This window comes from Mauremys mutica, chromosome 22, assembly GCF_020497125.1.
Source record: "Mauremys mutica isolate MM-2020 ecotype Southern chromosome 22, ASM2049712v1, whole genome shotgun sequence".
Taxonomy (NCBI): domain Eukaryota; kingdom Metazoa; phylum Chordata; order Testudines; family Geoemydidae; genus Mauremys; species Mauremys mutica.
This window is the reverse complement of record NC_059093.1, coordinates 5,633,335-5,647,826: the sequence shown is the minus strand read 5'-3', so window position 1 is coordinate 5,647,826 and position 14,492 is coordinate 5,633,335. Positions and strand designations below refer to the sequence as shown.

General features: G+C 45.5%; 1 long non-coding RNA gene across 3 annotated transcripts in view; it reads right to left on the bottom strand.

Moving 5' to 3' along the window:
• LOC123354914 overlaps positions 1-14,492 on the bottom strand; it is a 302,765-nt gene that overhangs the window by 94,566 nt on the left and 193,707 nt on the right. For all 3 annotated transcript variants that reach the window (XR_006574960.1, XR_006574961.1, XR_006574962.1), the window contains 2 exons: positions 11,442-11,644; positions 10,648-10,805 (listed from right to left, as the gene is read on the bottom strand). This is a non-coding gene — a long non-coding RNA (uncharacterized LOC123354914). The remainder of the gene's footprint in view (positions 1-10,647; positions 10,806-11,441; positions 11,645-14,492) is intronic.

The following is a 14,492-nucleotide window of genomic DNA, read 5'->3' as shown; positions in this document are numbered from 1 at the left end:
GGTGAAATTAAATGGCTTGAGTTATAAAGGGTCAGGCTAGATGATCATAAAGGTCCCTTTTGGCCTTAAAAAAAAATCCATGAATCAAGGTCAATGCTGAAATCACCAACATTGACTCTTCTGACTCACAGAGGCAGCTTTCTGTTCAGTTTCCCAAGTGTTCCCTTCTGCTTTGATTCCTCTATTCATCCACATTTCCCCTTTCGGAACAGCACCTGGAATAGCCACATTCTCTCGTGCCATTCAAAGGCTGGGCCATTCGCTCTTTCCCAGGAGTTTCTATGACATTATCTCAACGCAGGCAGGGAGATACTTTTTCAATGGCTTCACCCCTCTTCTCTCAACCAGTCGATCTAATCTGTCCTGAGTATTTTTAATCTTTTGTTAGAAAAAAATGACTAATTCTCTCTCCATTTTCTGTCCCCTTTAACAGAGGGAAATGGTTATTATCACAGAATTGTAATAACCAGTCTGTTCTTGTTCCCTTTGTGCTAGGTATTATTATTAATACTTATCAGTTTATTGTGCTTGGGAAATTAAAAGGACTAAACTAGCCCAATGGGACAGAATGTGTCATTTGAGTGAGAAATTCAGCATAGGGAAATTTTTCTTGGTTGTTAGCATGAGAAATTGGAAGTGATTACGCTCAAGTTTGAGAACTAAATTACAAATGGATTTTTCCCCCCTCAGAAACAAACACTTAGGTCCCCTGTAGAGAAAAACAAAAAAGATTGCTAATCATGCCTAAAATGCCATTTTCACATGCATAACAATGGAGCTAGATTTGTGGAAACTGATTCATCTGCAATATTCAGACTCGAAATCAACTTAAAAGTGAGGCAAATGTTAACTTTGAGATCTACCTCTGGGTTCCATGTAAAAATACAGGAGATGGGTTTTGGTCAGTGACTTTCACGCTTTTCTAGACCATGATCCCATGTTATCATGATCCACTGCTGAGTGTATGTTAGTGTCCCCTCCGAGTCCTGCTGCTACTAACTCAGCTAAGGTGCTGCAGCAGCTCATGGTTTTAACTCCAGAGGCCCCCAATGTATCAACCCATATATCAGCTGTCCCAGGACCCCTCTTCCCTCTAGACATGAAGAAAAGAAGGGTGGTCACGACTCCATAATACCTGTTCATGACCTCCAAGTTGATGTAATTGCCATGCGAGTGACCAAAATGAGTTATATTTGTCCTGCGAAGTGTGGTCAGAAAAAGGGGCAAAGAAAAACTAACATGTTACTTGCTCAACTTATAGCAATTTTGGGGGCCCAACTTGAAACACCTTAAAGGGGTCTAATTTTCAGACTTCAGGTGCTCAGTTCTCACAAAAAATCAGGCCCCTTTAAAGTGTCGCCAAAGTTGGCTGTCCCCAAACTAATCCATACAAAGATCACTAGTCATATATGGGAGTCCTTGCATTTGCCTCTTCCTTGTATCCAAAACTATCCTAAAGCACCAGCTCTCTCAGATCTCTGTCTTATTTACTCCAGTTACCAGATCACTTGTGTGTCACTCCCAGGCCTAGGAACTGATTCTGTCTCCATGTCCCTGCAGCTTCCAGTTGGGAGAGATTTTTTTCAGCAGAAGCATTTCTGAAATCTTCCTGTTCCTCATACTTGGGAAATCCAGTGTTGGCCCAGCCCTTGCTTAACGGGGTTGTTTGCTTCCTAGGGGCAGTTTTTTCTTACATTCGTATATTGTTTGCTATAAGTTCCCTCTCTTTGACTAAACCCAGAGACAGAATTCCTTTGAAACACTGAGTGGATAGTGGGGAATGCAAGAGTGTGATAGATGGTCCCATCATCTCCACAAGAACAAGACGAGAAAAGAAATGCAACTTACGTGTGTCTCCTAGAAACGGAATAAAGCCTGAGGGTGGGGGGATGACATACTGTAGGCAGTTATTTGTGTGAGTGGGATAAGATGATTTACCATCAAGGTAACTAAACTATAGGCTGGTGGTTAATTTCAACATAACCCTCTAGGGGGAACTGAGGATAGTGAAACTGTCACAAGGGAGCAATGGTATTTGTGGCAGGGAGTTTAGTTACTGATGCTGAAAGAGGAGTGTAGCTGAAGAGGTGAGTGTGCGCGCGCACAGGGGTGGGTGTGTCTTGAGGGAAAACAAAACAATGGCAAAGAAGCCATTGACTTCTGACATCAGCTGAGACACTACAGAGTGGGAAAGAAACTGATTCAGGGAGAGACTCCACACTGCTTTTCTGAGAAGGGCAGCACAGAATTCTAGAAGTCACAGCACAGGGCAGGGTTATGATGGGTTCAAGCCATGTTTGCAGCCTCCTAATCCTGGGTTGCAAAGGCCCCTGGAGTAATTTAGCTCTAAACCAAAATATTTTTGGGGTGTCAGTTGCAGAAAACTGCATTTTTTCCCCCTTCAGTTTTAGGATTTTCAGTTTCAGGACAAAACCTTTCCCACTCCTAAAGTGACTCAGGGTACTGCACAAACCGTTAATATGGATTCAAAATAGACAAGAGCAATTCAATGTAATAAAATGCTTAAATATAAAAAACAAATGTGTATCCAGCTGAAGATTCCAAAAGGAAGTTATTTAAAGCCAGTGGGTTTTTGTTTTGTTGGGTTTTGTTTAAAGTGATACTCATCGACTCATTTTCTTTCACAAAAACACCCAGAGAACATGCTTTTCTAAAATTCCTTAATTGCTATTTCTCACTCCGAGTTCATTTATAGCGAACTTTCAGTCTCTCCTTCTGTTGAGATTTAATCTCGTCTTTCTGCTTAGATGGTGCATCTCTGTGTAATATGGATGGAATTAGCACTTCTGGCATTTAGAATGAACGGTTTCTTAAGTATTATGAAAGTGTGATGGAGGGGGAGGAGGAGAGAAGCCCCAGTGTTTCTCATTTCAGTTGATTCAGCTTCAGGGATATTGCAGCACATTTGATTGTTCTGTTTCCTGTTCACAGACAAAAGGACAAACACGTCTCAATTCAGCCCTATGCAAATACAGCAAGCACACTAAAAATTATCTTCCAAATGCAAAAAACCCCTGTCTCTCAGTGCAGTCCCAAGACTGAACAGGTCCCCGATGACCTTGACTGCTTGACCCAGGTCGTGGTTTCTAATAAAATTAAATATATTGCATCAACAATATGCTACGTTTTGACTGAAAGTTTAATATTAGCCAAACTGCCCAATTAATACCAGCCTTTGAGGTGAAAGCTATTGGCACTCAAATAGAAGCCAATATGATAGATTCCATGATTCTTAGGAAAGAAGTGAGAGCAGCATAAGAAGGACAATGGACAAAAAAAAATAAATCAATTTGACAAACTCAGAACTGGTAAGCAAGGTTCCATGGAAAGAAAATCTAGGGGGAAGTTCAGGAAAGCTTGCAGTTTCTCAGCAAGACAATATTAAAAGGTAATTTGTGTGCCACATAAACCCAGGACAGTGAAGGCCTCAGTGCTTAACCATAGTGGATGGTTAAAGAGGCTTTAATTTTTCAGTGATGAAATGAGATGTCTCCTAGCTATGCTGTCTGACTGTCAGAGCTGGCACAGTCCAACAATGCTTTTGTGTTTTCCAGGAGAGCAGGAAATAAAACAATGTAAGTGTAAAAATATTAATATTAAGCTAAAAGATACTGTACATTTAAAGAAAAATCTGATAATCCAAAACAGATTTGGGAGCATAGTTTTCCCCCCCCCAATCTTGCAAAATATTCAGGGCTCTGTGCATCTCTTTTGGTTATTAAAACATAAGCCCTTTAATGTGGTTTAGACTTTGTTGGAATTTGGAGGAGAGATGTTTGCTAACAGCTGTGGGATGGTCTTTGGCACCTAGTGATGTGAAGCAGCCACACGGTGCACAGCAACTGCAGTCTATGGGCTAGATTTTCACTTCCCTTGTGATGTTCTGAAGAGTGCACTTAGATGCTCCCTACAAAATCAGCCTGCTCATACCTTCCCTGGGCATTCAAATCTCCCGTTGGGATTTCCCACTGGGAGATGTGAATGTGCAAAGAATGCAGGCTCAGACCGATTATAAGAACTGCAGTTAATTCCTCTGGCCTTCCTCTGAGGATCACAAAGTGCTTTACAAGCATTAAGCAACTTCACAGGGCACCAGTGACAAACAAGTATTGGACTCTGTGTAAGGGACTTGGACTGAGATTTCATGGGTCTCTCCCCTGCTCTAGCCATCTGGGGAACATTCTGCTCATTTACTCCAGATTTGTGCCAGAGCAACCCGGGGGAGAATTTAGTCCTGGAGCCCACTAACCCCCACAGTGGTATTTTGACAGCATAGCATTCCTCCAGATACCTTATAGCTATTACAAATACAGAAACGACATTTGGAGGTGCTCTAGGGCCAGCACCCGTGACATTCCTATTGCTAATAAGTTCAGCAGAGGGGAAAGATCCATTTAAATTATGCCGTGCTTTTGAAAGGCCTACAGATGAGACCCCCTGACCCATAGTGAGGCTTAATCCAAAGCCCACTGAAGTCAATGTGAGTCTTTGCATTGACTACACTGGGCTTTGGGATCAGACCAATGGTGAAAAGTGGGTGGAGGGATAGCTCAGTGGTTTGAGCATTGGCCTGCTAAACCCAAGGTTGTGAGCTCAATCCTTGATGGCCATTTAGGAATCTGGGGCAAAAATCTGTCTGGGGATTAGTCCTGCTTTAAGCAGGCAGTTGGACTAGATGAGGTCCCTTCCAACCCTGATATTCTATGGAAACTCTTTTCTCCAAAAGGTAGCTGATGGAGATCTGGGTCATTGCAAAGTTAAGAGGTTCCATGGCATTCATCAAAATGGCTTGTTGCTTCAGGAGGAAATAAGCAGAGTCTGGTTATTTTATATTTAGCTTTCATTGTTTTATAAACTACTTCCTCAACAGAAACACCCCTTACAGTGAAGGGAGATCGGGTGTTGCACTCAAAAGACTCAACTCAAGGCTGCACAAGAACCTCCTCCTGGTTTCAGTGCCAGTCCTGAGACCCGTTTCCAATGCCATTAGGACAGTATGAAATTATGACAGCAATACCAACTTATTGCAGGTCTGCAGAGATCCCAGTGGGATGAAGAAAACAGGTCTGGGCTAGTAAGTTAAAGAGATGCCATTACAGAGAACAAAAGGGAAGAGATTTAACTGAGCAAACAGTTAAAACAGCATCATTAGTCAAGCAGAGACCAGTAGAAATAGGAGACAAAGTGCCTAGGTAGATGAACTCTAGAACCAGCTAGGAAACAAACATGCGGGGATAAGACCACTTGAGCCAACCACATAAAACCTGCTCAATGCTCCCTGATGGGGAAACCTGCCCAAATAAGGAACCTGGGTTCCATGAGTCACATGCATGGTGCTGAGACACTTGTTCTACTCTTAACTCATTTATTTTGCCCACCAGTTATGGTCTGTCATATACATACTCCAGGTTAGATCAAGGACGTATACTCCAACATAACTAGCCATGTACCCTGGTGCAAACCTTAAATGCCGACACACTGCAATGGTACAAAATGGATCTTTTATCACCACAAATAGCTCTGGTAAATTTCTCTGACATATGCACAACCCTTTAATTGTTGCCTCTGTGGGTCCTCATCTCTTCAGGACTTTTAGGAGCCACAATATATAAATGTTAATATTCAATCATAATAATAATAATCCCGTCATATTTTTCCCTTCTAAACAGCAGCTGGAAGGATACTGTGAAATATGTAAAAGATTTAAAGTATAAATATGCCACCTGCAAAAACCCAGCATCCCTGTCCTTTAATATTAACTTTCGATAGACATGCCAGGTTTGTTAAATGTGTAATCAGTTCGCTCAGTTCAATAAAACAATTAGAAATGATATGTCATAGGTAGCGTAGACACACTAGTGCTGGCATATAACGCCTTGTTAAATAGATAGATAGCTCTGATGATTATATTACTGTATGTTTCCCTAAACAAAAGCTGGCTGTTGATTGTTTTGTCTGATATTTCCCTGGCAAGGATTTGTAAACCTGTTAGAACTTCTTAAATAAATAAATACATAAAGTACATGTATTTGTTTAATTAAGCGCTTAAGATTCTACATGTCAGTTTTACAGTGTTTTACATTGGTTTCATGCCAGCGTAACTCAACTGATCCTATGGAAAATCAGCCCTCAGCTGTTAGTAAATTGCAAGGGTCAAAGAGAATCTTTCCATTGGACTTGCAGTTAGGTTAATTTCACCAAAATTCCTTTCATTTCTTTCCCCTTCCAAAGCAGTAAATAGGGACCAGAGAGAAGAGTCTCTGTCATGTGGTCTATAAACACAGTCTTCTAATCACCAGCTCCAGTACTGACCCTAATTATTTAAAGAAACACTTCACCCGGCAATTTTCTCAATTAAACCAACGGTTTTGTTTTTAGCATCTGCCAAATTTCGCTCGGACTCAGGTAACAGCCTAATGGCAAATATGTGCATTTATTAACATACATTAGTCTCCAAGATGAGTTTGTTTCCTGCATAGCATGGAACTTAAATTGTTGGTACAAAGCAGCAGCACTATTAGGGACCCCTATGAGGCTGATGCCACATATCAGAGCTGCTTGGCTTTGATAAATTGAGCTCTGAGAAACCTCTCCAGGAATAATATGGCCCAGGGATGCTCAGCTGACATGTCATTGAGATGGAAACCCAGGAGAGAGGAATGTAGGGAGTTATCTGGCCCAGAGACGAGGAAGATGCAGCGTACAGAGGAGGAGTGTGAAATGTGAGCAAAAAAGCTTCTAAATCAGCCCGTGCTGAATGCCCCGCTGAGAGTGAGTGCTGCACTTGGGTACTGGTGGTGCAGCAACACCCAGGATACTAAAGGAATTCTCCAGGGAGACCCAGTCCCTGCTCCAGAGAGTTGAGTTTCTACACTGATCCCATCGCCTGCCTGTTACACCTATATCTCCAAGCCATACAGTAGCTCCTGCATGCCCGGCTACATCCCTGATTCTAGAGACCCTCCATGCAACAAGGAGGCTGTTCATGAAGCTTCCAGCTATCCAGCTGCCCACAGCTGCGCTTCCCTCCCATCTCCCACCCTCCTTTGTTCCTCCACCCAACTCTCTCTATGCCACTGCTCATGTTTTGTAATGCTGATGCCAGACACTAAACAACCCAGTGGTAAATCCTTGTGACTCCTGCTGTTAAACATTTCTGTATTAATAGAAAACCATCCAGATAAACAGATTAGAGGCACATTAAACACCATAGCTAGGAAGATAGGGAGAAGGGTAATCCAAGTCCCCGGGACACATGCATTTGATCAGTGTGTGTCTAAAAAGAAAACAAATCTTAAAAATAGAGACCCTGACTCTCTTCCTCAGCTTTATCTGGAGTAACTGCAGCTGCTCTGTATTGTAAGCATCATAACTCACTATCACAGCAACTTGTAAATTGTTACCTATTATTCATGATTAGGGTCCAGAGCAGGAGATTTTTGCACATTTAAGGAGATTGCTGTTCTAAGTGTGCTGATGTACTCTGGAAATAGAATAAGTCGATGTCCATTACGATAACAACCAAATTTGTAGAAGATTACACTGCAGCTCAAGGAGAAGATTAGGGGCTAATAAAAATATGAGATTGGCAATCTAATAGGAAGGATCACCCCACAGACTGAAAGGGGGCATCAGTCAGGAGAAGGGGGAGGAGGAGAAATGGTGAAGTCGGAAGTAGCATGCTTTCTGCATCAGGGGTCTTGCAGCCTCGGCGTTTGCAATGTGTGCATGTTTTCATGTGTGAGCATGGGCGTGTGTCTTGCTGCCCTATGCTGCCTGGAATGTGTTAGATCCTTTCATTTACCTATCCATCCCCTGGCCAGGTACCTTCAGGATGAAATTTGCCCCTGTGCAGAAAAAATGCTATCCACCATGTAAGTCCTCTGATGCACTATTTTCAGGCCCTACGCGAGTGGTGCACAGCCCTAATGGTGACTCTCTTCCCAAGGGTGTATTTTACCCTTCGAGAGCTGTGCTTTTGGTGCAGAGGTTGTGAGCATGCCCCCCTGCAAGAATATACGCTGCTAGTGGGTGACTGTAGTGGTCACCAACTGATACCAGAATCCAGCTGGAAGACACTGAGTGCACAAGGCCACATTCTGATTGGCCAGCGAGGCCCTTTTGATCACGTCACACCCATGCATCAGCAATGGTGCAAAGACAAACCCCCTCTGTGGATTATCAGCTAACGGGAGGAAAACATGGAAGGATGGATATATTTCTTAGCTTTAATGTACCGTCTTGAGCTGCCAAACCTGAAAGCTTCCACCCACTCCTCACCTGCATTTCTAGAGCACATCCAAGGAGCTCAAAGCACTTTGCAATCATACATTCACTCAGCTTCACAACACCCCTTGTTATCCCCATTTACGAGTGGGGAGACTGAGGCACAGACCAGGGATACGACTTGACCAGGAAGACAGACAGTGGCAGAGCTGAGATGAACTCTCAGATCTCCTGCCTGTCAGTCCTGTGCTCTAACCACAGGTCCATCAAAGAGGGGTAGAGGGCATGTATGCTAGCTGATCTGCAGGAGATGTAGCAATACAGGAACAGGATTATGTCTCCAACGATCTTTAGGAAAGGGGATTATATTACAATTGAGAGCCGCTCAGTAAAAGCCTGGTAATGTTTGCCGGGTATGTTACAGTGATCTATTCCATTTCACCAGCAGCAAAGAGGGGGCTTTCCCTCCCTCCCGCATCTGAAGATTTGCAGGTGCTACTGCTATCTCTGTGCTGGAGCAAAGAGAAACAATTTATCCTTTATTCCTTTCAGAAGATTTCCCCAGCTAGCTATGCCCATGTGCCAAGTCTACTGCAGCCACCATGTACAGAGCCAACACTGCCCCTCAATACCACGCACAACAAGGAGCAAAGCTGCCCAAGCAGAAGCTGCTGGAGGAATTCAAAATGCGAGAGAGAGGCTCATTGGAGTACCTGGCATAAAAATGCAGGAGAATCTAGAGATACATTCAATTTACAACTATCTCCACACAAATAACTTTTCTTCTTGTTGTTCCCTGTCTGTAAGCAGATGAAAATGGATGTGGATTCTAGGTGCTCCTTAAAGAAAAAGCTGTTATTTCCTAGGTCTCATCTGTGCACTAAATGGAACTGAAAGCACTTGGCTATAATTTAATGTCCCATTTTAAATGTTTCCACAGATGCTGGATGAATATATATCTACGTTTCATAAAGCCTGCTCCATAAAGAAACAATCGACTAAAAACCACCAGAGACCCAACGGACTCTTATTTACAGAGAGGAAAGGCATTGGGAGAGAGAGTGGAGAAGCACCGAGCGGCGACAGTAAGAGCCTGGCGTTGGACAGGAACTCGGGAGACGCGAGTTCAGTTCTTAGCTCTGCTGTGTGACCTGGTACAAGTTACCTAATCCCTCCGGCCCCTGCCTACACAATGGGGTGGGGATTCCTCCCTCCCTTCTGGGGATACATTCATTAATACTTGCGTATTAGGGCCCGATTTAAAGCCTGTTCAGTCCATAGGAGTTTGGGCACTGACTCTAATGGTCTTTGGACCAGGACCGCAGCCTCTCAGTGCTTCAGTTCCCCCATCAGTGCAATGGGGGTAAGAGGGTGAACACATTAATGAGAGCTAGGCCTGTCCTCTACCCTAGCTTCCCCTGTGCACACAGGCCACTTGTAAACACTCTGATTGTTAAAACTACATGTGGGTTATGTAGTGTTCCCTCACCACCTTGTTTACAACAGCAGAGACCACCCACCCTCAGCTTCCTAAGTCAAGGATAGAAGAGGTAGGAGACCTCTTCCTCCGAGATCTCTTTCAGGACTCAGAGTCTGGCACCCTCCACCGCAGCACCCACCCCTTGGTACTTCCTTGCGCCTTTACTACTTCCTGGAATGGGTTAATTAGCCTAGTAGCTCTCTCCAGCCCATCCCCATGCCAGCAATTAGGTTTGGCTGCCATCATCAGGTTTATTCCCAAGCAAACTAATTGGAGTTGCAGTGACCAGAATGGTGGTTCAGCGGCTCTGGCCCTGCATCCTTTCACAGGCCCTACAAGCATGTAGACAGATAGAGTGGGGAGTTTATTAGGGCCTAAGGGTGCTCCTCTCCTACTCCAAGTTTCCATCCAGGTTTATGGTCCAGGGAAAATTACCCTGGGTAGGTAAAGCCTTCAGAAATAACGACTGAGCAGTCTGGAAATAGACTGCAAGCTGCAAACTCATCTCTGGCGCATGAACTCAATTCCAGTGCATGGAAACTAGAGCATGATTCTTTGCAGGCTCTTGGGACTCCCAGACCCATGTACAACAGGGCATTTTTCAAACACTTTCCATCCTTGCGATGGCTGAATTAAGATCCACTGGCGCTAGCTATGTGGACTGCCCTAGTGAGGGGGGGGGGGAGAGGTTTGGCTGTCTCTGTCCTCTTTAATGCAATGGCTGTAATTCCATCCAGAAATATTTCATCAGCATGGCTCAAAAACCCCAGAGGAGCCACTGAGTTCCCAGCTTTCCAGAAAGGGGGGCATCTGACCCAGCTGTTAGCAGCCTTAGGACCCCTAATGTAGACAGGGCCGAGGAGAGCCCCAGCAGGGCTACACACAGTTCAGTACTGGGAACTGTCATGGTGTGCACTCACCGCTAGGGACACCGCCTCCTGGCTGCTCTGGGGAGTAGTTTTTTCCAGGCCACTTTCTTCTGTTTACTGCACACCTACTGCTGGTCTTGCTCTGTGGGGACTCTGGAGCTTCTTCATACCTCGGCCCTCCAGCCACCTCACTAGACGAGTTTCCCCCCCTGCAGGGAATCAAAGCCTGTTCTAACAAACAGACGCAGGCAATCTTCCATTCACAGCCCAACCAGTGCCACTTCTCCAGCAGCTGGTATGGGAACCCAGGCCCACACGCGACTCTGGGTTCCACCTCAGGGATCCGCTAGTCAGCAGTCAAGGTCTTCCCCCTCTGAACCTTGCTGTCTTTTCCTTGTGCCTTTCCTAACCTTCTGGCCCTCCCCCCTTCTCTGGGTTTGCCAGCCCCACAACTCCCTCCCCCACAGGGAGAAAACTACTTACCTCAGTAATACCAAACACACCTCCCTTCTCCTAGGCAGTGGCTGCAGCCTGTTTCCAAGCTGCCCCCTCTGCTAGCAACTTCCTGCCTTTATAAACTCAGCCCAGTTCCTTCCTCCTCAGCTGGGCTCCCTCATTATTCAGTCAGGGGATTAGGTAATCCACCTGATTCCCCTCAGATGTGGCCTGTCCAGTTAATTGACCACCTTCTTAGCCTAGATTAACCCTTTCAGGGCAAGTATGGGGTAAACACTCCACCAAGGGATGTAAATGACTTACTCAAACCCTCCTTAATATACCAAGCATCACACCCATTTGTTTCCATTCCCCATAAGGAAATGCTCGGAGTGACGGGCACTGCTTACTTGTCTCCAGTGGACCCAGGACCTGCAGGATCTATCTTTAATCCAAGCTCTTTTGCTCCAAGCTAAGAACGTCTTCAGGTTTGGCGAACTTTACCCCCAGCACAAGGATCCAACTGTTCTGCTCTTGCTATCCCAGTATTGCTCTCTTCCAGTTGGCTGCATGCGCTGGTACCATCATTCTAACATGACCGCTCTCCGCTGAGCTTTGGGATCAAAAGGAACAAGATGGTTTATTTGTAGACACTTATTCGGTTGGAACATTTCAATAGAACATGAATAAATGCAGATGATAACCGCCCCAGTGAAGAGTCAGACTGATGCATTTGTCTGAGTGAAGAACTCTTCTAGTTAGTATGGAAATCTATAGAAGAGATCTGAAGGGGAAATTAAGGTTATTATAATTAGAGATGAGTCAACAGCCTTGCTCAGATTTGGGCAACCATGCAAGTAGATTGCCTGCCTGGTGGAAGGCTGATAAATAGCTCTCTCTGTGTGTGTTATGCGCTGTCTGTCTGGTACTCTGGTATTGCCAGCAACCATCTATCAGGCTGTGTCTAGCAGGGAAACAGGCAACAGCAAATCTGGCAGACAAAGAATGGCCTCTACTTTAGAAACAAAAAACATCCCACATGCTGAGAGTTTAGAAACTTCTCAAAGCCTACAGCCCAGGGACCAAGGATTGGTAAAAAAGAGTCACACGATTATTGGCCCCTTAATGTTCCATACCATGGGTGACTTAGAAAAAAAATAGACTTCCCCTTCCTGAAGGAATCTGAAGGCCCCAGGACTATGTGTAAGGAGACTGGATATTGTTTAATGGCTACAGAGCCTTTCTAATATGCCCCAGTTTGGTCACCGTGGTTGGAATGTTAGCAGGTGGTATCACACGGCTGCTGGGTAGGCTGTGTTACAGGGCAAGGTGACGGCACATGTCCCCGTCACCGCTGACACTAACTGGCCTACTTGTTGGTAGTGGCAGTTGACAGCCATGGATTGAACAGAAAGGCCACGCTTTGCTTCTTGCCTTCTTGGAGGCGTTCACACTGTCTTGGGCTCTGTCTCCTGTTCACGCTCTCAGTGGCGAGAAGCTGCCTTATTATACTCCCGAGTCTCCTTCAGCTTCTCAGGCTATAGGTTTGCAAAGGCCACTTGCGTTTGCTGACCGTGCTCGTATGCTCCTTTTGCTGAGCGGCTTCACTCGAATTTATTGGCAGGGACGTGGATACCTCACTTGCTGCTGCTCCACTGCCCCTTTGGGGAGATGTTCCCCAGCCACTGTCTCTAGGCTCTGAAGAACTAACCATAACTGTCTGTCGGCATCAAGAATGTCCCGACTTGGACTCTTGTCTTAAAGGTTTAAACAATCACTTAGCCACCCCAAAGGTGTCTGAACTAATCCCTACCCCTGAAGGATGGAGTGGCTTCAGTTTGAACGAGGCCATAAAGAACAGCGAGGTGCCTCAGCAGGAGTCTGAGTTTCTGTTTTACTCTGCGGGAGCCTCTGGTTATAGTTAGACATCTATACAGAGAGAGGGGCCGGATGGCCAATACCAGATCTGTGCTTGGAGGGGAATCTCTCTGACTACATGGCAGGGATGCTAGACACCTTCACAGTTAGGAACCAGGTGGGGGCTTGGGTTGTGAGGGCTGGGGGTGGGGAGTGATGGGATAGGCTCATAGCATGCAGATCACCCAGCTCTGGCCCTGTGGAAATTCCTTCAGATGGATAATTCATCCTGCAGCTCTTTACCTGTTCCACTAAATTCTCTCCACAAAAGGGACCCCCACCCCACACTTTTAGCTGCTCTGACCCTCCGGGATGCAGGTGATGTAAGTATCTACATAGATGCTTAAATGAGAGGGGTGCAGGGGGTCCCTGGGCAGCCTCATCCGGGACTATGGAGCCAGGCTGTGGGGAAACCAAGGGAGGGAAGCCTGGGACTGCGCTGGCTCTAGCCTTCTGCGGATCCGTCTGCACATTCCACCGCATTTAATCAAATAAACGACCTCCCAGAAAGGGGGGGGGCATTTATTAGGAAGAACAGGCCCAATTGGGTCCTCCCCCTGTCTTACAACAATGTGCGCCTGTCCATTTCCTTGGAGTGACTCCCAGCTGGTAAAGCAAGGGGAGAACCAGGCCTTGCTTTCCAACAGTTTGACTCTGTTGGTGGCCAGTTTGGTCAGGCAAGCAGCTCCAGATGCAGAGCCCCTCCATACAGTAAGCTGGCTGGAGATCTCAGTGCTGTCTTGGATGGTGCCAAAGTCATGTCTGGAGAATTCTGCTTTCTAACCTGGGTGTACTAGACTGATGCCTCTTGCAGCCCCTCCCTTCCCTTTAGTGACAGGATAATGGCTGCTGACAGCCAATAAAAACACGTGGCATATGGTGACCAGCTGCCTTCACAGGGATTACAGTAGCAATTGTTCTCTCCTATGTCCTGGCTCTTGATGGTAAAAGAGCTTATGCAGTCCAAATCCCAGGGGCAACCCACACGTCTTAGAGCAGTAGCCAGAGGTGGAAATTCAAAGGGTCTTACTCTGAAGCCACTAAGTATTTCCTCAGCAGAGAAATTGTTTCCATTAAGGGAATGAGTAGCTCTACTGCAAACGGGATTCTCGTAACTGCTCCATGGCTAGTCCCAATACCCTTGGGAATGCTAGATGCTTTTAATTGGGCCGGTGCTACTCAGTGCTTCATTTTTAGGGGGAAGAGGCCAGGGAAATCCACCCCTCAAGCTATCTGAAGCAGGGCTGTATTCCCCTTCTTCCCCATGTCTTTCTAGGTTTGCATCATTATTTGATAGATATCCTGGTCCTGATTCTGCCCAGTGAACCTTTCCCATCAAAAATACCCCCCACACACACTGGTATCATGCATGCAAAGGTCCAATCCTGGGAGATCAGGGCATTCAGAGAGATTACTTTGGCCTTTGGAAAGGTGGCAATGAAAAAAGTCAGGAATGGTAATTCCTCGCCTCCATCCACAATGATTTCTAATAGCCCCATACTCTTATCTGTCCAGCGGCATGAGACTAACAGGGCCTCATTCCG